The sequence below is a fragment of the Athene cunicularia genome (genome assembly GCF_003259725.1).
Source record: "Athene cunicularia isolate RWA chromosome 1 unlocalized genomic scaffold, athCun1 chr1_part1, whole genome shotgun sequence".
In the NCBI taxonomy this organism is placed as follows: Eukaryota; Metazoa; Chordata; class Aves; order Strigiformes; family Strigidae; genus Athene; species Athene cunicularia.
The window spans coordinates 81534984-81557691 of record NW_020799091.1 but is presented as its reverse complement, the minus strand read 5'-3'; the positions used below and the strand labels follow the sequence as shown (position 1 = coordinate 81557691).

General features: G+C 42.4%; 1 long non-coding RNA gene across 1 annotated transcript in view; it reads left to right on the top strand.

The window, feature by feature from the left end:
- LOC113484663 overlaps nt 1–948 on the top strand; it is a 237473-nt gene extending 236525 nt beyond the window's left edge. Inside the window, exon 3 of the long non-coding RNA XR_003399260.1 lies at nt 933–948. This is a non-coding gene — a long non-coding RNA (uncharacterized LOC113484663). The remainder of the gene's footprint in view (nt 1–932) is intronic.
- Nucleotides 949–22708: the final 21760 nt, after the last annotated feature.

Here is a 22708-nt window from a genome sequence, read left to right as displayed (position 1 = left end):
TGAGCATTAAGGGAAAGGATGTTCCTGGACATTCTTTCAGATCCATGTCTCCTGTCCCAGGTGAAGTTCTCATGGGATGAGGTAGTGACAGTGGTCAACAAGAGTGTCATCAAAATGTGGCTGATATAAAGGCCCAAGGAATCAAAAAGAAATTATATTTGGATAAAAATAATTGTTTAATGTAAGTGAGAAGATGAAGAGCAAAACGGTAAAGCTGTTGTATTCCCTACCAGCAGTGTGAAATGGTAAACGCCAGCACCTTCACGAGTTCATAACAAATCTTAATCTAGGAGCAAATAGTTTGAAAGAGAGTACTTAGAGGTTACAAAAATATGGCATGATGCTTGAGGGAGTATAAAAGCACGAGGTCTCCCAAGCATCCATGCTACCTCCCAACCAGTCAGGATTATTTACCACCATTCATCAGTAATGCATTGCACTTACAACAAAAAATTATTTTGAATACAGTTATCTTTATTGTAGGGCTCCTGAATAGCTAGGCTTGCAGGGCAAAGAGTGAAGAGATTTAAATTAAATTAAGTGAGCAGAAACTATTATAGTGGTTTTAAATTATTATTAAAGACCTCTGCATCCTACTGTAATGGCAATGTCTGATACCTGTGAGGCAGTTCCTGCTCCTTGGAGGACAGTACACTTTGGACAACAGGCCTCTTGAGGGAATACTGAAACAGACCTGAAACAGCTCTGTTGTGTCAAAGGCACCACACTTTAAGATAAACCCTAATGTTTTCTAAGAAATCAATGTATTCTTAGGTTACTGAAGCATGCACTAAGTTTTCTGAACAGGGTGTGTCCTTTTCCACTCTAACAACTTCTAGAGAGCCCCAAGGAAAGTCTCATGCCTTTCATTTATATTTTTGTAGCTTTTTGATTAAAATACATGCCCAACCTAAGGAAGCGACTAAAAAAAGATTTCCCAATTAATGTCACCTGATAGATCAGCAGGCACTACAGGTTATCAAATACTAAAACCAACCTTTTAGGAATTCAGAGTTGGCCTTATTAACCCTAGAGAATGGAAGATGTGTAGGCGAAAAGATCCAACAAAATAACAGGAGCTTGGCTTCAACTTCAAGTGATTGTCCCTGAAGCGTTTCACCTAAGCATCCTTCCTCCACTGGCCAGGTACAGCAGTGGCAAAGGCCACTGCTCTACTTCCTGAACTGTTTCAGCCTCTTCTTTGAAGACACTATCTCTTGCAGTGAGACTAGTGGAGACAGAGGATGCAGAAGGGTGCTGCCAAGCTAATAACTAACTTCAGGGACAATCAGTGCAGTCACATAGGAAGAATTGCAGCTTCATGGTCTGTTCTGCTGTCTTCCCATGTTCCTAGGTCTAGCTTATTAACAATCCCTCTGAGTTTTCTCTTTATGAAAAACTTTAAGCAGTTTTTCATGTTGTCCTCACACACAATAGCAAAATGCTACAAGTTGCACAATATGGGAAAATCAAAACAAACCTCCTCTCTTCCTCACCCTTTTCACCAGCTTTGCTCTTTGCAGAATGGGGGGGAAGGTGGGAGGGCTGCTCCCCGCTCCTTGCTCTTGTTTTGCCCTAGGCCTCCCACAAGCTACCAACAAATATCAGATTGCTAGCTCAGCTGGAGCATTCACTAAACAAGAGATAAGCATTACTTACATAGGAACTGTAAACCCATCATCAAAATGCCTATAATTGGAGGAAAAAACAGCTGTCCAAAATGTGGAGGTCTCGGTTGAGTTTTGCCCACAGCCTTGGGGCTCTTGCTTTTCACCTCCCTGCCCCGCCCCAACCTCCTTGTTCAAAGAAGAAAAATATCCACCTTTAGCTCAATTAGTGGGGGCCATTTCCTCGGGTAGTCTGTCTCCAAGTAAGAGAGCAAGCATCTGCCAATTAACTACATAAAGACAAGTACAAAATCCCAGACTGTGAAAGGCTTTCAAAGGTGATGCCTCTGGTACAAGCCTTGCCTCCCTATCTACTTTTACAGATAGTGCAAAGTGCTTCATCTCTCTCCCTTTGCTCTCTAGTCTGGCTTATCTAAGGTCTACCAGACACACGCGCCTATAAGGAGCTTTTCATTAGAAGAAGGGCTTTTGCCAGGGTACGCAAATACAAGAGCAGATGTAAGCTATCTTTTGCCCAATACTGCCTCATTGCACTATCTCTCTCTCTCCATACTCCACCTTCCTTTCTTTGCATCAACAGTAACCTAAACTGTTCAGCAATAAGATCTGGACAAGTATTTCTAGCAACTCAGAAAAGCCAAAGTCAGGCAACAGCCCCTGTGTATGTCAGAGGTGCTTGATCTCAGTAGCACGTCAGCCCACCTAGGAGTAACAAGGAGTCATTTTTCATATACTTTCACAGAAAGGTGGATAAATGGAGGTTCACGCTTGATAAAGCAGCCATCTCAGCCTGTGATTGAGTCATGACAGCTTCTTCAACCATGATAGCATGGTATTAAGGAATTCTGCTTCTATGCCTCTGTCTTTTTTCCATTTTATATTTCAGTTTCATTTTATATCTCAAGCTCAGAGTTTCATTATTTTTTTCTTTCTTTAGCCATTATAAAAACTATGGATCATTTGTACCTCTTGAAATCCCCAGTGACAGGTACAGTTTGTTCTGATCAATGTTGACTTTAAGTTGTTTTGCAGAAACTAAGTAAATGACAGACTATGAACAGAAAGGGCTAATTAAAGAGGACAAAGAACCTGAAGGCTGGAAAGGTGGCTGCTGGTCAGATGAAAACGAAATCTCCAGGTTTAATAACATGGATGGAAGCTTGTAACAAGCAGCTGGTATATGCCCGACTTATATAAGGGTGCTATTAGTGAGTCAAGTTTCGCCTCCACTCGTCTGAAGAAAAGAAAACACCGTTTCTGTCCAACAGTTCACTCCTTGTGCTGTTCAAAACAATGACAGACTGACAGAACTGCAGCGCAGGTAAGCAAAGAGCAGAAAGCCATCCAGAAACAGCCAACATCCTCATCCGGTATTGTATGCTTCCATCATATGGCAAGATACAAAATGAAAAGGCAACTTTCTGTGCTTGTGAACAAAAATAGACATTTGAGTTTGGTTATTACAGCTGTAGTGTTCTCCTACTCTCAGTTCTGTGCCTTTTTTTTCATACCACCCACGATACTTGGAACAGCTTCCAATTTCCTTTTTACCTAATGCCCTAAATCTCCACAGAACCTTTTTTCCTCATGAAGCCTTCCTACATCAACCAGATTTGGCTTAGTGTCTTTGCACCATTTCATAGCAAATTTATTGTCCTGGTGCTGGTAACCTACCAGCAGGGTAGTTTAGGCTGGTTAGTAAACTACCAGTCCAACAGGTCTGTATTTCCTCCAGTGCTTTTAAAGCACTACATGCATTTATGCAGTGTTGTATGCAATAGGAATCCGAGAATGACTTCCCGCATTACATGCCATCTTACAGCACGCGCTCTCCAGATTCCATTACAAAGAGCCCTAATCCTCACATAGTCATGCCTAAATCTGTCTGCTGCTACAGCTATGACACCAGCATGGCGATGAAGCAGCTGTGTATGGGGAGTCCAAAAAAATGCAGCAAGCTTCTTTTTTGTTCAGCATGCATTTTGTCTCACTCACACTTACGTTACTTGCAGTAAAGCAAATAATTCATGGTCTCAAATATATATATGTTAATTTTGCTGTTAATGTTATTATTAATGTTTAATTAGTCTTTGCTCTGAAGATGAAAAACAGTGAAGCACATAAGTTAGGCTCCTGCAATTACTGTGATTGCACTCACAAAACCAGCTAATTGCACTTGCAAATTACAACTTAGCTATTTGCACATGTACTTCCGCAGTCTGCCGGCACCACCATGATAACTGTGTAGAGAGCCTGCAAAAAAACCTAGGGTGAATTATAGTAATTCTGTGGACCATTATTGGGTCTTTATTTCACTTCCTACACATTAGGAGTTTTTGATTCTGTTCCCATGGCACAAGGGTTTTCAGATGATCGCATCCCACGATGCATGTGAGACCCGGAGCTGTTCCTGGGGCTGCAGGCCCCGAGAGGCATCGTTACTGCATCCTTCAGTGGATGTGAGCAGAGGTCTCCAGGTGAGGTGGTGGGCATCGGCCTTCTGTCCCCACTGTTGGCTCTATAAGGGCATTGCCTCCCCGCTTCCAGGTGTGAAGTCCAGCTGGCTCACCCCCTCCATGGTGCACTCATACCCATGGAGGGCTGCTGGTCCTCACCCTCTGTTTCCAGCATGCAACTGTTCCCTAGCATTGTGACGGCCCAAAAGCTAGGTGTGGGCTTAACAAATTTGGTGAAGCACAAAACAAAGCTTTTGGACACATCCTCTGCAGACCTTTATATCTTGGGTTAAATGAATGTTGCAAACCAGTCTTTTCAGCATACCCTTTTATGCTTTCAATCCTACAGGGAGTAGCCAGAAACTCCACCACATCCCTTAGGGAGGTGGTGACACCAAGGTAGCTTTGGCCCTCACCCCTCCAATCAGAGCATGCCCTCAGAAGAGAGCTGAGCGTTTGTACTGTATGCGGGTAGCACATCTAATTGCACAGAGCTCCCCGACATCTCTACCTGGCAATGTCCAAACTCTTCACACTGTTGAGTGATGCAGAAAGGACTAGGCCTGTCAGTAGCCTCTCTGAAGCAGCGCTGGAGAGAGTCTGCAGTGTTTCTGTGGCAAAATGCATTCAGATTTGACCACCTATTTGAAAGGATATTAATATAAGAGTTAATGATTGTTAATTTTTCCTGATGATTGCTTATGAAATGCACATGACCTGGATGCTGAAGGTAGCAGGAACACAAGGGTTGATTAAGACTCTTTTTCCTGATAAGCAGATTTCAATACATCTACTTTAGAGCAGTCATGTTCTCCAACAGCAGCAGGGCCTTTGAATCCTTTCCCCTCCCCCTCACAAAATTAAACATTTGCTTGTTTTTCTAATCTTGCTACAAACAGCCTCCACAGGTCACGCACAGAAATGAGGACACGATATTAAAATCAGTCTACCCCACATACTCATTTAAACAGAGGGGAAAAAACAGAGCCACAGAGCAGAATTACAGGACTGGAATAAAAACCAATAAAATGCCCCTTTTCTAATTTCTCTGAAGGTCTTTCTAGAGTTTTATTCCCAACAGTGCTCCTTAGATGCCTTGGTTTGCCTGCAGAAACATTTGATATTTCTGTAGTGCAAATCAAAGTGAATTAAACATTAAAGCACTCTGATAGCATAGCAGGTCTGCTGTAAGAGCAAAACTGGTTAACATGGCACTGAAGTTTATGAAGCAGTGGACTGGACTTTCTCCCTACTCCTCCTTCCTCAGACATATTTACTTATTTATCAGTTCATTCATGCATCCTTCAGTGCAAAGCAGAGAAATCTTCCAGTGTAACTCACTAGTTATATTGGTTTGGCACTTTGAATTTTCTGCATATTGCATGACACAGTTTTATACACACAACCTGTAGGACACACTGCATTCTGATGTGTCCTCCAGCTGGTGCTTTCCAATACTCCCTCATTAAAAGGTAGCATGTTAACTGAAGGACCCCAAACACTTCTCAGGAGAGGAATCCCTCTTCCTGTAATGGAAGGCTGAGGGGTGCATAAACACTCACTTCCTGAAGACCGTTACCACCCATCTTCTTCCATCACAAAGTATAAAAAGTATCAGAAATGAGTTGTTCACAGGTGAGACCCTGGAGCACCACGCACTGACTCTCACTCTCTTATCTGACTCACAGAGGGGCTGGCAAACTGATTAGAGACAGCAAGATGTTTTCTGCAGTCAGCTTTCTGCTTGGCTCCTTCCACTCCTTCTTGGCCATACACACTCCCTGCTTGCTTTCCCTTAGCCAGCAAAATTAGAAAATGAGAGAGAAGCCAAGGACTTGTGAACACCAAAAGGAGCAGGCACTTGCACACATACCAAAAGGTCTACAGAAACTGACTCCACATTCAGATGTAAGGAAGAAGAGTTTGGCATCTGCATTAAGAGATCCAGGAAACCAAACACAGCCACAACAAAAGCTGGAGCTTAAAGAAAGAAATGAAAGAAGTAATTCAGAGGAGCACGCTGGAGAGCCAGCAAAGAGAATTAATTCTTAAGGCCAACTAAAGGGAAAGACTCTAGCCAGGGCCTTGACTTCCCTATAGTAGAAATCTGCACTTTAGATTAAGCCCAGAGGAAGTTTATCCACTGGAGCTGAATAATAAAACCATCATTCAAAATTATTTCATGTAAACTTTTGCGGTTGGTTGTTCTGTGGTGGAGGGTTTTTTTGTTTTCAAGAGAGAAGCTGCAAGGCAGTTTAAAGCTCAACTGTATTAAGGTTCATGGGGGCTAGGTCATCTGGAGAAGCTCTGATTCCTGCTGGGCATTTTGATGATTCTGACTCCCCTCCCACACATTTCTGCTTCACTCTCTCAGCACATCACATCCATGGCTATCAAACCCTGGCTGGTGAGGGCTGAGCAGGTGAACATGATTCAGATTCCATCTTTATTCTCTTTAGAAATATTTAGCAGGTTCTATAAAGATGCTTTTGATAAATTATTATGCTGGACAAAAAGTTCAAAGCCTCCTTCAGCACCGGCAAACCCATTCCTTTCCTTGTTTTCAAACTGCAGATATTAATTTCTCAGCTAACTATGTCAGAAGGATGATTCTGCATAATCAGAGATATTGCTCTAAATCTTCATTATGCTCCCCTGCCCCCCCCCAACACAAAGAAGAGATGCAACATGTGTATATATCTGGGGTCATCACCAGCTGAACACCTCAGCCAAGTAACAATCAGCCATGTTCCTGACGAGAGGGCAGAGTATTCATATATAGATCCTCACTGTTGCTAGAATCATGCCTAAAATATTTTATTTTAACACATGGCCACACTGGAAAGGAGAGGTGGGGAGGACATAAAAACACCCTAGGTCAGTGTTTCTTTTTATTTCAACAGATAAACATACAGAACTGCACAGGCAGCAAGCCAGAAAACTCATGCACAACCTTGCTCAGAAACTGGCAGATCATGTTCCTTCTTTCTCCCTATTATTATTATTATTTTGAGGAGAAAGTATTGTGGAGAGCCAGCACTGAGGAAAACGAGCATCAAATGTGTTGCAGTAGCTATACTAATGTGAAGACAGGATGACATTTTATATCTTAAATTCATTTATTCGCTTTCAAATATTTTGCATGCATTCTCCCTCCATTTTCACTTTCCTTTGAGAGCACAGCCACAGCAAGTATGGACTATCAATTATTTATTAAAATCCTTTGCTGCTTCTGCTCTGATTTCTGACTATAAACATGAATGTGCCTAGTCAAGATGAACGGGTACATCATTGATTCAAACAAGTGCTTCTTTGATTGATAAGCAGCTTAAATAGGCTTCATTGCTTGCTTATTTTGATTTACATTAACTGCCCAAACTCCCCACTAACATCAGGGCCCCTTTGACCTAGGTATTAGCCAATATCTGTGAAAAGACTACTTCTTCCCTATGAGTTTCATAATCTAAACACCCATGAAAAGTAGAGCTACAAAGAGTTGAACCACCCTGCTTGTCACCACAAAGCAGGCTACTAGCCAGGCACAGAACATAATCCCCATCTCCTGCCTCTCAACAGGGATGGTGGCATCTTGCCACTTTGCTGCAAGCTCTGCAATAGCTTTCACCAATACTGCTAGTGATTCAGGTTGACCCAGTGAGGCTGGCTCCTCTACACTCTGTATGAGAAGCTGGAGATCTATTACTCTCTTTCTTTCTCCCTCTCACTGGTTGGCATTATCACTCAAGAGAGGTTCTGCAACTAACAAAAAATACAAAAAATTATTATGTTACATTTGCTTAAATGGGAGATACAAAAATATAGAAAAAGTGTATGCATAGACATTTGAAGAGAGCTTGTTTAAACCTCTATCTTATCAATCTAGGTATTTAACTTTGTTTTTGAAGTGTTCTCTCTCTGAATGAAGGTTTTTATTGACAGGAAATGTTTGGCTTTTTTTTCTCCTTAAAATCAATTCTGAGAAAAGCCTCTATACTCCTCTGGTAAACTGCTGATTTAGAAAATAGCAAGAGGATAATAATAATCTGACACCACCTCTCTCAAGAAAAAACAATAAAAAAGTATCTCCATTCCCCAAGACACAGATGTGTGCAGTGTGGCTAGTCCCCTCTTTTCACCTCTGTAATCATTGCATTTCTCAGCAGTCAAGGACATGAATTTTTACTAAGCACATTTCAAAAGGCCTCCAGATGTCCTACCCTTCTGAAGGGCAGCAGCTCCCTGCCCACATGGAATTTCTGCTCAAGCGCATTTCCAACTATAGGTTTATGTGCCATTTATATGCCTGCACCCTTTTTTTCCCCTCAGGGAGCACCCCAGGTTTCATACTCTTTCCTTATTGCATTTCTCTTCCCTTCCATTGCTAGTATCCTGCCACACTACGCTCAGATAACACCTGGCTACTTTTATTTGCAGCAGTAATGCTTCATTGTGTGCTATAGCACACGCAGTTAAACAGAACTATGCTATGACATCACATAGGTGACTTCCATAGACCAAAGCTCTCCATATGTAAATAGTGGAAAAGCACTCAGAACAACTCAGGCCCACCTTTATCTCAGACATGTTCTGTTTTGTAGTGTAGTTGTGGCATAAGTTTGAATATAAGATTTCTTACCTGTTTATTTTCAGGAATTACCCAGCTATGAGTTTTATACTGGGAAAATCTAGCTGTTTAATGGACCACATGAAAGCATACAGTTAATACAGCAATGGCCACATTTCGCTATCAGTAGTTCAGATACTCGATGCAGAGGGACAGAAACATCAGAAGCCTCATTTAAATTGCCCTCAAGAGAAAACTCCCCAAGCTAGTTATTTAGCAACAGCATAACTGTGACAGTTACACAAAGCACACTCCATATTACAGTGTTACATGAGCTAATGGAAATTATTTGCAGGAGTGATGGTGGAACTGTTTGTTCCATTGACTGGTATGGTGTTTGTCACCATGGCTTTCCAATGCTGCATCTCGCATTTAAAAATACAAACAAACCCATAAATGGCACTAGATGCACAAGGACCATCATGGCAGGGTTTTATGATTACAATGAGAAAAGGGAAATACTTTGTGAGGAACAAATCTGGGATAGATCTGAGGGAGAGTTTTAAATTATATGCACACACTTTTCAGGGATGCAGACCTTTTTAAATACATTTTGAGTCTTCTGTTATCGAAAACCTTTTTAAATATTCAGACATGATTAGATCAAGCATTTCCCTACAAAGCCCAATGAATGAGGTGTGGCATTTCAGCTGTCTGAAAGACAGGACTGCATAGTGAAGCCTAGGGGAAGAGAAGAGACTTTAAGCTTCACTGACATATACTCCATATAAAAGGCACGCTAGACAGACTTTTTGGGTCAGTGGTAATCAGCAAGAACATTAAACCCTAGCTGTACTGTAACTGTGGAAAAAAAAATCTCCTTTATTCTCTAATAGCAAAAGCAGTCACAATGGCTGTGGTGAGCAGCCAAGTGAGGGGCCACTTACTCTCCAGCCCTGTCCTATTGAAGCCAGTGGTGCTACAGCAATTATGTCAGTGAGTGAAGTCGGGTTGCCAAAGGCCCAAGACACCAGCATACTCCTAAACTGCGTAGGCACGCTCTGGTTTTGCACCACCTGGTTAGGAGACAGCTTAAGCAGAGATGGATCTGATGAAAATATTCCTCCTCACCAAAAGCATGCCAGTGAACATAAAAGGGTGCTGGTGATCAGTATTGAACAAATGTGTCACCAGTCCTCTGATTCGCACACTAAGGAAAGCCACTGCATGTATGAGGTACTTGGTGTTGCTAAAATCATCTGGCAAGAGGCTTGCATCCCCTGCTCAGGTTTGTATTCTTTTCTCCTTGCTCTGTTTGAAATTCTTCAGCTGTTAAAAGCAAGACTGTCTTGCTGACTGTCAAGTCATTCAATTCCCAGATTTCACTTCCCATTAAAACAGTACATGATGATGAGAAGCAGGTCCTCATTTTACCCCAGCAGAGATTTTCCCTCAAATTAATCATTCAGGATATGAGCAATAAAAGAAACTGAAATCTATATACAGAACTTGAATAGATACTGCACTTGAGTATATGTAAATAGGCTCCAGTGCTAGACAGTCTGCTGTTTGAATGGGATTTCAAATACCTCATGATCAACTGGAAATCTTACTTGGATGACATAGGGTCCTTTCCCAAATTTAAAACATACAACTTCAAAATGAGCTTCATTCCTTCAAAGTAGACCCCAAATAACTAGACAGAGCCTCTTCAGAGGTTGTTCTTAGGTGTGGGTGGCTTAAGGAAGGTTTATATCTCTGGGAAACTCACATTAAGAAACAAAATCTGAACTTCACCATGAGTAAGGTAGAACAGAGGCTCTCAAACACCTTTCAGCAACACACACATCCTTGAAAAGTTTAGATACTCCCTCCTCCTGCTTAGCCCCCCTCTGATACCTGCCTGCCTCATCACTCAGTGCTACCTTAACCAAAAGGCCCAGTGGGCCCAAGGCAATCTTGATTTTAAAGATTTTGATAGCAACAGTCTCAGGAGGAGTATCAAAAGAAAACTTCATAAAGGGCTCCCTTGAGAAAAATCCATGAAACCTTCTGTCACGCAGTGATGACTTGCTCCCACTAAGTACACAAGGATCTGGCTCCAAACCCTGCAAAGACCTTACAAGACCACATCGTACACAGACTCACAACTTGTGTCTCCCCAAAGCCATCTGGCAGGATGATGCTACAAGTGTGGATATTTGCCTGCTTGTCTTGCAGTCTTTGTGATGGACACAGATACTTTTAGGAGGGAAGCAAGGAAGCAGTCACCTGGCACTCAGTGTATGGAGAAACATCCAGGCAGACACACGGCTAAGGAATGCAGTAAATAATTCAATATGAAAAACAGAGGCCTGGATTTTAGCATGTACCCAGAGCTCCCACAACTCAAATTCTAACAGCACAGACTCCAAATACAGAAAAGGATCATGGAAAATAACAGAAATCCAATGCTTTGCCTCAATGAGAGAATTTCCTAACTTTTAAGGAATGATAAAATTACCTATATACACTGCAATTAATGAACACCTTTCCTTTCCTCTGTTCCTGGAGCCAGAAGGGCTACACACCATCACAACATTAAAGGACTCATTTTGTGGGTGCTGTGAGCATTGCTCTGTAAGACTGAGTTTGCCATTCCATCCTGGAAGTGTGTTGTGTTTTGGGAAGCTACCGGCTGGTGTTTGTTACCCATCAGGACCGAGGTGTCAAGCACATGATGCTGCTTCTTGAGCAAGTGAGGAGGCTCTTGCTGGCATAGAAGCAAATGAGCAGCTTTCCCAGGAGTGCTTTTACAGGACACTAGCTCAATATTTAAAAAAAAAAAAAAAAAAGTAAGTCAAGGATTATGTATGATGAACAGCTGGAGAATGTTAAATGTATTTTACTTTAGGTTTGGCAGGGTTTAGTAAATCATGATTTAATCATGCTCCCAGGCCATCACTGTAAGCGAACTCTGGAAATGCTCAATAAGACATAAAGAAAGGATAAACAGAAGAATGGAAAAGACATTTTACCAGGAAGGACACAGCCATTTGTTACTTAGCTTTGGAGTGAAACAAATGTGAAGTCTCTGAAAGGAGAGATGAGAAGAGATATGAAAGAACACCATGTCACCTTCCTCCCTTGATCATCGGCATTCTTCAGCTGAACCTGACCTGGACCCCTGAGTAGATGTCCCCACCCCATGCATGTGCAGACACAGGCAGTGTATAAGCCTAGATAAATTCAAATTAGTTCCATGCAAGTTTTGAGGAATGCTGTCATATGCTTTACTGAAGAATAAGGGACAAGCCAGTGAAAGCTGTGAAACTGACTTCAGTGGCACAAGGTTTAGCTGTCTGAGCACTGTATTTACCTTATTCAAGTGATTTTAATAGACATTATAACTAGGCCAATCACAGAATCACAGAATCATCTAGGTTGGAAAAGACCTTGAAGATCATCTAGTCCAATCATTAACCTAATGCTCTGATTTATTCTAACACCACTAGCTAATTTTCTGTGGTTTCATTACCTTCTAGAAGCCAGAGGTTACAGAAACACAGAATCATCTTGGTCAGAAAAGACCTTGAAGATCATCTAGTCTAACCATTAACCTAACACTGACTGTTCTCAACTACCACATATCCTTAAGTGCTATGTCAACCCTACTCTTAGACCCCTCCAGGGATGGGGACTCCACCCCCTCCCTGGGCAGCCCATTCCAACGCCTAACAACCCCTTCTATAAAGAAATGCTTCCTAATATCCAGTCTAAACCTTCCCTGGTGCAACTTGAGGCCATTACCTCTTGTTCTATGGCTTGTTACTTGGTTCAAGAGACTCATCCCCAGCTCTCTGCAGCCTCCTTTCAGGTAGCTGTAGAGGGCGATGAGGTCTCCCCTCAGACTCCTCTTCTCCAGACTAAACACCCCCAGTTCCCTCAGCTGCTCCCCGTTACGACCTGTGCTCCAGAGCCTGCACCAGCTTCGTTGCTCTTCTCTGGACACGCTCAAGTCATTCAATGTCCTTTTCATGGTGAGGGACCCAAAACTGAACACAGGAATCGAGGGGCGGCCTCACCAGTGCCGAGTACAGAGGTAAGATCCCTTCCCTGTCCCTGCTGGCCACGCTATTGCTGACACAAGCCAGGATGCCATTGGCCTTCTTGGACACTTGGGCACACTGCTGGCTCATGTTCATCGGGCTGTCAATCAACACCCCCAGGTCCCTCTCTGACTGGCAGCTCTCCAGCCACTCCTCCCCAAGCCTGTAGCACTGCTGGGGGTTGTTGTGGCCCAAGGGCAGCCCCCAGCATTTGGCCTTATGGAAACTCCTCCAGTTGGCCTCAGCCCATGGCTCCAGCCTGTCCAGGTCTCTCTGCAGAGCCTCCCTGCCCTCGAGCAGATCAACACTCCCACCCAACTGGGTGTCATCTGCAAACTGACTGAGGGTGTACTTGACCCCCTCATCTAGATCATCAATAAAGATGTGGCCCCAACACTGGGCCCTGGGGGACACCACTCGTGACCGGCCACCAATTGGATTTAACTCCGTTCACCACAACTCTCTGGGCCCGGCCATCCAGACAGTTTTTTACCCAGCAAAGCGTGTGCCCATCCAAGCTGTGAGCAGCCAGTTTCACCCAGAGAATGCTGTGGGAAACAATGTCAAAGGCCTTACTAAAGTCAAGGTAAACAACATCCACAGCTTTTCCCTCATCCAATGAGTAGGTCACCCTGTCATAGAAGGAGATCAGGTTTGTCAGGCAGGACCTGCCTTTCATAAACCCCTGCTGACTGGGCCTGAGCATCTGGTTGTCCCTCATGTGCTGTATGATGGTACTCAGGATGAGCTGCTCCATCAGCTTCCCGGGCACCGACATCAAGCTGACAGGCCTGTAATTTCCTGGATCATCATTCCGACCCTTCTTATAGATGGGTGTCACATTGGCCAATTTCCAATCTGTCGGGACCTCCCTGGTCAGCCAGGGATACTGGTAAATGATAGAAAGCAGCTTGGTGAGCACCCCAGCCAGCTCCTTCAGCACCTTGGGGTGTATCCCATCCAGTCCCATATACTTGTGTATGTCTGTGTGATGCAGCTGTCACTGACTATCTCCTCCTGGATTGTGGGAGGGTCATTCTTCCAGTCTCTGTCTTCTGGCTGAGGAGTAAGTTTATAGGTTCTGGACCAAATTCAGCATCAAGGCTTGTAAAACTGATATAAATTATACTTGGGTAAATCCTATTCTACAAGATCTTCTTAACTCAAAAAAAAACATTTTGTTTTAAATGTTAAACTGGGGTTCAAAGTGTGATTCGTTGCACAAGCCACACCATCTTCTGCCCTCCTATTAACTGCTTCAGTGAACCAAAAATACAAGCAGATCCAACAGTCTGTCCAGCTCAGCACCCTGTCTCCAGTCCTTTTACTAGGTTTCTAGTTTAAGGACATCATATTAAATGGGTCTGCAAGACAGTATAAAAGCTTGCTCCATCCACTCCACACACAATGATGTGGCATCGCCTCCCAAAAAATAAACAATGGCACCAGCAGTTGACCAAGGCAATGTACAAGAACATGCCATGACGTTTCCTGGAGGAGAGCAGATGCCCCTGTATTTATTTATCAGCGCTCAGTATATCTCCCTTTCGTTAGTGGAGCCAGTTGCTTTAGAGTCTGTGTATCTTTTTAGTATCCCAAAAGTTGAGGTGAGGAGTTCCCCAGTTGCTCAAGGACCTACCTCACATAGTTTTGAACTTATCACCTGCTAGATTGCTTTTATGTCCCCAACATCTCTCTACTATACCCAACTCTTTTGGTTTCCTTGGCAACAAACTATAGTAAACCAGGGTTCCAATCAGCTGCTTAATACTGTAAATTTTACATGGTTTTAAGTTCAACATTTCGTCCTTAAATATTTTTTTAGTATTATTTTATAAGAAAATAGCACAGAAATAAAAAATTTCAGAATCAATTTTTTTACATACTTGTGTCTTTTTACATTGTAAATGTTTACATTGTGATGTAAATGTTTAAAAACCTTGTTGTTTTCTGTTCTTCATGCCTCAGGTTTTTATAAGGACTTCACAAAAATTTCTGAGTTCTCAGTAATAAAATTTCCACTCTAATTGTCCAATACTTTTCCCCCACTTGTTACATATCTTACTCTTTTTTTCTGAAATCACTGCTTCCAAACAGTGCTGGTGTAAGTGAAGGAAGACGACCTTACCTTGTCTTTTCATTCTCTGTCCCGGAACAAACTCCTCTCCCTCGCTTAATCACATGCATGTTATAAAGAAGAATGAAGCTATACAGAATTTTACAATACAAAGAAGTTTGCCAAGCATTCTGTTTTAAAGAATAGTGTGAGACCAAGTGGAAAACATCAGTTCTTACCAACACAGCTGAAGCTCCTAGCAAGAATCTAGATCGTCTTCAATTAGTTTTATGAAACATTCACGCACAGGTGCTTGATTGCTTCTAATAGTTTGACCAGAAAGATTGTTCTGAAAGTCTACAGAAGTGAAGGCTTGAGGGCTTTCTTACTTATGTGAGAATGATATTTTTTTCAAGTTTACTCTTATTGACATTTAGACTTAACAACTTCCAAAGCAAGATGGCACAGTTGGCAGAATACAATGAAACCACTCAAGGAGGACCACACAAGCACAGTTCATTACTAATGAGGACTGCATATGGCCATGCCGTGAAACTCAGATACTTGAAACTTAAATACAAGGAGCTCACAAGTCAGTTGTGATGGACTTGCACGTTAGCAGTGTAACAGAAACCGCACATTCACAGAATATTATCCATTTTGTCCATGGAAACGCAGGTTTCTAAAAATGAACAATCAAATGCACAATTTTAACATGCACTCAACTTGCTCTGTCTTGGGACTACTTGTGCTGAGTCAGACTCCTGCTAGGAACTAGCTGGGTTTCTGGAAGGAAGGTATCTAATACTGCAGTGGAAATTAATCCTTTTCATTTAAGCACATTTTATAGGCTGCTGCCAGCCGCAAAGATGAAGGACAACATATACCATCTTTTCAAAAGGGAAAACTGTGAAAAAAAAAACATAATAAGGAAAGGAAAAGCCACAAATCACAGCCCCCATGTTAATCACACTTTGGACAGTGGTGGCAACTAGGCTGAAACATGAACAGCCTTCATTCAGAATTAAGTCATTTTTTCACTTCAAAACCTGTACTTCAAAAATCAGTGCGCTTACACATTGTCAGGACCTAATACGGTACTTCCTGCCATTGTGAGCACTAAGCAAATGGCTTCAGTTCTGATACATAAATCGAGACACTGTGTACTGAAGTCTTTCCTCCTGGCCCCGTGGCTTGTGGTGGCTCCAGGAGCCTGGGAAAAGAGAAGATGACCTCAGTTGGCAGCTCCACCCCCACCACTTCCAAAGCCGGTACCAGAGGCCCATGCTACCCAATGGCCCTTGTGGGACTGCTCCTTAAATCCTTCTGTGTGGACAATGGGCTGAAATCAATGACAAAACCCCTGCAGATGCTGGTGAGGCCAGGACATCAGGCAGGGCACCTGGTGGGAGCCAAGAAACAGTGCCACCGCTACAGCCACCTCAGCGAGAGTGGGAGACGCCAAAAAAAATTAAAAATTAAACTGAAAGGGGGATTTTGCTGTGATGTCTTAAATAAAAAGAAAGGAAAACTCCTTAAGAGAGTGATAAATATCATTCACAGCTTTTATCTAAGCATCAGCTCAAAGTATTTCCTTCTTTTCTAATTAAAATACAGATTTGAGTGCCAGAACAATGATCTCTAGTCAAAGACTCTCACAGATGGAAGGATCACACCAACTCATTTCCTACTTAAACAATGAAATCAAACCAAGGTTTGGGAGACCAGGTTTGTTGCTATTATTTGAGCTGGCACCATGCACGCTCTGCAGTACTTTGATGTGGCTGCCTTAGGCAGCTCGTAACAGGAGTAATAATATTGTAAAATATAAACAATCCCAGTTAGCAGTTTGGGAAAGGAGGAAAAAAAAAACGAAAACAGAGCCCCTGCTTTTGTAGCATGAACCAGCGTACTGCCTTCTCCTCTGCAGGGTCCAATAAAAACAACCCCAAATTTTAATAGTGCCAAGTCTGTGCTCCTGAACATGATGGAAGGGGAGATCAGTGCCATCAGAGAGACCCCCCTGAGCCAGGTGGCCATAGGCATGGGGCAGCCCCAGCCCTGGACACCCTCCTGGGGATGGGGACAAGTCAAAGTCAGGCTGGGACATGGGCCTGTGGGTAAGCCCAGCTCAGCAGAGCCCACGGCCGGGCAGGACAGGGCTGTGGGGAGCTGGAGACCAGCCCTGCTGCAGCGTCTCTGGGGCAGGGGCTGATGACCCTGGGGAGGATGACGTGGAGTCCTGGGCCACGAGCAGAGTAGGGGGAGACGCGGGGGCTGGGTAGGGACAGGCAGGGCTGGGGATGCCCTCAGGGCCCAGACACTGGGACTGCACACTTCAAAGCCAAGACACACACAGTCATACCCCAGAGTTACCCTGAGCATCCCTCTGACTGGCAACTAAAGGACTCTCCTGCTGACATGGGGGCTATAAAAACTAAATTGCCAATGAAAGTGATAATCATGAAAAAAATTTAAGTGCAGTGAAAATAATTCTGACATTCCAGTGAACCCCTGACACATCGGAGTAGATCATTTTTAAACTCATTTACTGCTTTTCAAATGCACATTGTAATGAAAGTGAAAGAAGTGGGCACTGGAAAGAGGAGAAGAGCATACTTAATGGCAGATAAACCCACATATCCTATGCAGTGTGACCAGCCAGGCATCCATCCTCTTGAATGAAAAACAAAACAGACATGCTGACCACTTAGAAGTACCACTTTTTTTTTTCTGATTCTGCACCAGTTCCCTTTTCCTTCCTCACAACTCCTCATGTTTCCACCTTCCATCGCCATCCTGATCCAGTGAAATTAGCAGGCCTCCTGATACTGCTTTTAATGGCTTCAGTCAGACTCTGCAACACTTAAGGCCCTACCATTACAAGCAAACCCCACCCAGTAAGGAAATTTCCATCATGAGATGTGATATGCATGGGAAGACATGGCTGGCAATGCTCAGAGCCAAGGCCTGCCATAGTTGAGTTGAATCAGGGGGTGGAACAGAATGACTAAAATCACAGAAATCCCAGTTCAGCAAGGGAAGACTTAGCCTAAACTTGAGATGGGTGGGCAAAACTGACTTTTTTTTTAATAACTGCAGTTCTGTTGGGGACAAAAAAAAGTGCAACACATAGGAAAAGTAGAATAAAGTTAATGTTATTAATGCTAAGAAGCAGAGGGCTCCAACTGAATCCAAAGCAGTTATTGTTCTTCTGCTATCAATCACTGTGCTAAAAGCCTTTTATATTTTAAAGCCTGAAGCCAAGCTCACAAGCCTCAAGATTCATTAGATCAAAGGAAATCGTTTATAGAAATCAGAATTAAGGACATACCCAAACATATCTATTTACCGGTCTAATCCTTAAAGCATTTGTTGTATTAGTCTGTACATGGACAACAGTATTGATGGTGCTGCTGCTCCAACTCCCTTATTAAAATACATTCAGATGGAGACCTAAACATTGAGTTGTGTTTCCTAGAAGTATATTTATATCTATCAAAACCAGATAGTATTCCTCACTTCCTTTATCACATTATTTCCAGATAGATGATATGCATGATATGAAATGCTGGTCATAAAATATTCAACCTCAGAATCATGAAACAAAGAGTGGTTTTAAGTAAGTCTCTTCAGTAGTTTAAAGAGTTTACAAGCTTTAAAGAAGAGTGCTTGGAAAAAAAAAAAAAAAAAAAAAAAAAGATGGTGGCTCCTCCTTAGCATTTATCCAGATTCCTCTCATTTAGGAATGAGTTAGCAGAAAGAATGTCACAAGAAAGATATCTAAGCACTGTCATATGCACTGGCCAATTTTGAAAGGAAAATATCTCAATTCAACCAATTTTAACCATTATTCTGTAATTTTTCACTTTCTTTGCAAAAATATGTTACTATCACTGCCAGGTATCTCTACCACTTCCAGATTAAACAGCAAATTCTGACAAGATCTCTTCTATAAACATAGAAAAGAAGAACTATGGAAGTACACAGTGAATGCAGCAGGAAAAATCCTCTGAGGAGGATGGAAAACTGCCTCTTTATTACACTTACAGAAAACATAGCAATGTGCCTATCAGGAAGTCCTCTAGACAGAAAACCCACCATTTATTTATGTTTTGGATTACTTTAAGGTGCTGAGATCAGTTCCAAGTAAATTCAACTTAAAAGGGAGACTGTATGCTAATTTCTGTCCATTATTGCCAAGCCCAAATATTCCAAGATCAGTAGTCAAATGCCCTTGGCTCCTAAAACAGTCTGCATACACATCAACTAGACAGAAGTATCAGGGCTCTGTGTGATGGTTTTTTAATGGTAGTTTAGTGCTTTTCATTTACCTTCAGGGCTGTGAACCCCTAGAGTTCAAAATACTAATGTTTACAACCAGTCAAGATAGTAACTTGCTTCTTTTTAAACAGAGAGAGCTGATGCTCAAATGAACATATGTCTGTAGTTTTGGGGAGTTTAAGATGGTCCATAAAATCACAGAAGTTGACAACACTGCCCACACTGTCTGCAAGCCATGAACCAAGGGCAATAGCTCATCTACCATTTCACAAGGTCCCCTTCCTTCAGTGTTTTTCCAAACAGCTACTAACAGAGCTCTCGAGCAGTACAGCCTATTCTAGGAACAAAACTGAAAAGGTCAATAAAATAGCTGTTAATTGCATTCAGGTACAACAACATTGTAACGAAGTAGATGAGGACAAAATGCTTTAGCTTCATCTGCAGACTTAGCACAGCTGCATGGCACACTGCATTTCTTTCAGGCACAGCTTTCACTTAGACACAATGAAGACCTTACAGAGTACCCTTCGCTTCAATGTTTCACTCATTGTCATCTTTCTGAGGCCACAACCTACTCCTAGGCTACCCACTTATCCTCCACATCATTCAGTGACAAAGAATCAGAAAACAATCAAATTGTAATTTCAATGCAGATGAGGCAAGCAATAGGCTTCTTTTTTGCTGCAAAGCAACCTCTCTTAATGCTTCAATGTTTTGAGTACAAAACTGTGTCTCTGCTTGCAAAAGAAAACAAACATGCAAAAAAACCCAAGGAGAGGTCACACCACAGGCACAGAAATCTTTGGGACTGTGCCACAGGTTGTGGAGCGGCCATACTGGTTTGCTATGCCTGTCCAACAACGGCAGACCTCTAAAGCATCTTCCTTTCCAAAAAGTGGAAAAGCCCCGAGTCATATCATGGAAAATGGGATGTATCCCAGAGACTACGTCACTTGTTGGGAGAGGTGTCCCAGCCCTTGGCTCTGGTCTGCCACTGAGCAGACTTGCCTCTCATTAGAATTATCCTGCTAGGTGACATAACCCCAGCTGCATCACAGCGATTCCCTTCCACCAGACCCAACTGCTTCCAGTACATATGGTCAGTCACAGGATGCTATTGAAATATGCATGAAATACAGGCCTGGCTGCTAGGAAGCAACAGGCAAAAGTCTGCTAGGAAGCAACAGGCAAAAGTCAAACGTGGGGACTCAATGTAAGATAAGTCTGCTCCAAGCTAGGCAGAAATCAGAGTGCTCTCAAACCACAGTTTCCAAACCCAGGGTATTCAGGCTTTCTCAAAAGCAAATATATTTGTAGCTAGAAATCCCACATCTAGCAGGGATAAAAATAAATTAAATGTGCTCCTTTTACCAAGCTTGGAGGAGGTCATAAGGTACTGGGAGGTAGTGCAGAACCAATCAGTCTGATGTTCTCACTCCTAAGCTTGATGACCTTAGCCAGGTACACAGTACACAAAGGAGGAAAGTTAGAACAATTTTCTCAGCAGTCCAATACAAAACCATAACCATGCTAGTCTTTAAGAAGAAATGCCATCCAAATGGGCCAGCTTCCAGAAAATTATGCCAATCCACATGAAACATATATGACCCTGTGCTGAAAAGCTGCTGCAGAACTTCCAAACCCCACAGAAGCTCAGTTCAAGTCCTTGCCTGTCTTTAGGCCTGCACAAAGATGCAGCCCCACTCCCCATGCTTGTTACCATATTCCAAAACTGGCCATCAGCCTTCCTCAGCTAAGAAAATTTGCAGACATTATCCTCACTCCCCCACCACTGCTGCATGCAGCCTAACAATCTCCCAAGCAAAGTTACCCTTTGAGGGCAAACACCTCCTTCTGAAAGGCCCTCTCACATGTCTCTTGTCATCAAAATGAGAAATGCATACACTGGTGACTGACTGCCATGGGACATGTTCTCTCATAAAGGAGTGCAGGCCATTCGGGCTCTAGACAGTGATTCCTAGCTGCATATTGCCGCAAGTTGCCACATTAACATCACTAACAAGACTTCAGCCTCCATGCCAAGTCAGGACAGACACTTTTCCTTGCAGTATCTCCCAAAATGTTTCAAAAGGAAAGGAAATCCCCAGCAAGGCTAGAACCCCACGTTATCCAGTTCTGCATCAACATGGGGACAAGAACACAACTGTGAAAGAGTTAATGCTCCCAGTGTAGGTATTTTTTACTTTACTCTAAGTGGAGTAAAAGAAGGTAATTTTGCAGCACAGGTATATGCTAAGCCAAGACTACAAGGACTAAAGCATTTTTATCTCCAAATCATCCATTCCACACACTTACAGTTAACGTGATTTGTTTGAGCTTAGTTGTTTGTTTTGTTTTAAGCATGAGAAAAGCAAAATTGTAAAACTGAAGGTTTAGGAAGTCATTTTTATGAAATAAAGTACCCTGCACTGTTTTAATTTTCTTGATGATACTCACATGGGCTCCCCACAGCACATTTGTCAAACTCTGCCCTTTACATTAAGACAAAATACAAACACAGTCTCTGTAAAACCATATTCACAGCACAAATTTACATTTATAGCACTTAATATAATTAATATAGAGAACAGCAACAGTAGGGTGTGTATATTTATGTTTTCTTCAGTTGCTGAAATTGCAGCAAGAGCTTGTGATTTTGAATGTCTGAGGGTAAAATTAGCCCCTTTGACAGAGACAGAGATAGGAGGAGGCTTGTACGTAGTAACTGAGCTCGTAAGACTCAATAAGTAAAATGAAACAAGTAGCCCAGTTTCTCAAGAAAATAAAGATAACACTGTTCCCAAGCTCAGTACCACTGATTAGCAGAATATACCCTCATTTACTGATACTGTATAGCCTAGACATACATAGGCAAGTTCCATAATTAGTGTCCTCTGTTATAAGGATAGAGTATACATTCATGTCAGAATGGAAGGGAGAAGAAGAGGGGTGGGGGAAGATACTCTTGCCATATAAAAGAAGCTACTGTGTTTCCGTGGCTCTCTGCAGAGGGGTTCTGTAGGTGGCCATTTAAACAACAAAGGAAGTTCAAGGGTTCAAAACAGATTTCTGCTGCTTAATACCCAGAAATCTGCAGTTTTATACTCAGTCTCCCTGCTGTGCAATTATGTATGAATTTAAGACTAGTCGTTTTCTTACAAGAGGCTGTGTTGTGCATATGGGAGACAAAATCAGGTCACTCAATCATAAGAAGTAAATTTCCCCCCACCAGCCGTTGTATTCCAGAGAGAGACAAAGAGAGAAAGGCAGATTTTATTCCCTCCTCAGACTAGTCCAATTTCTAATCATATCCTTTGGAGTTTTGAATACCCCTTTCCTTTCCCTTCAGACTCAGGGTCTAACATGGGAGCCTAATTAAACCTTAAGTAGTGCCATGTAAAGACCAAAAATCAGTTAAGATTTGACTGTAAGAAATGATCAGCTAAGACTGCCTCTGTAAAATATACATCTCCTGTTTAAAACAAGGCACCTGCCCTCTCTGAGACTTCTGTGTCTATTCCAATCTCCTTCTCCTTCTCTTATTTGCCTTTGAATGCTTCATTTAAAGTTGTTTCTTTCTTCTAAGACATTTTATATATCCACTCAGTGTGTTCACAATGATCCATATGCAT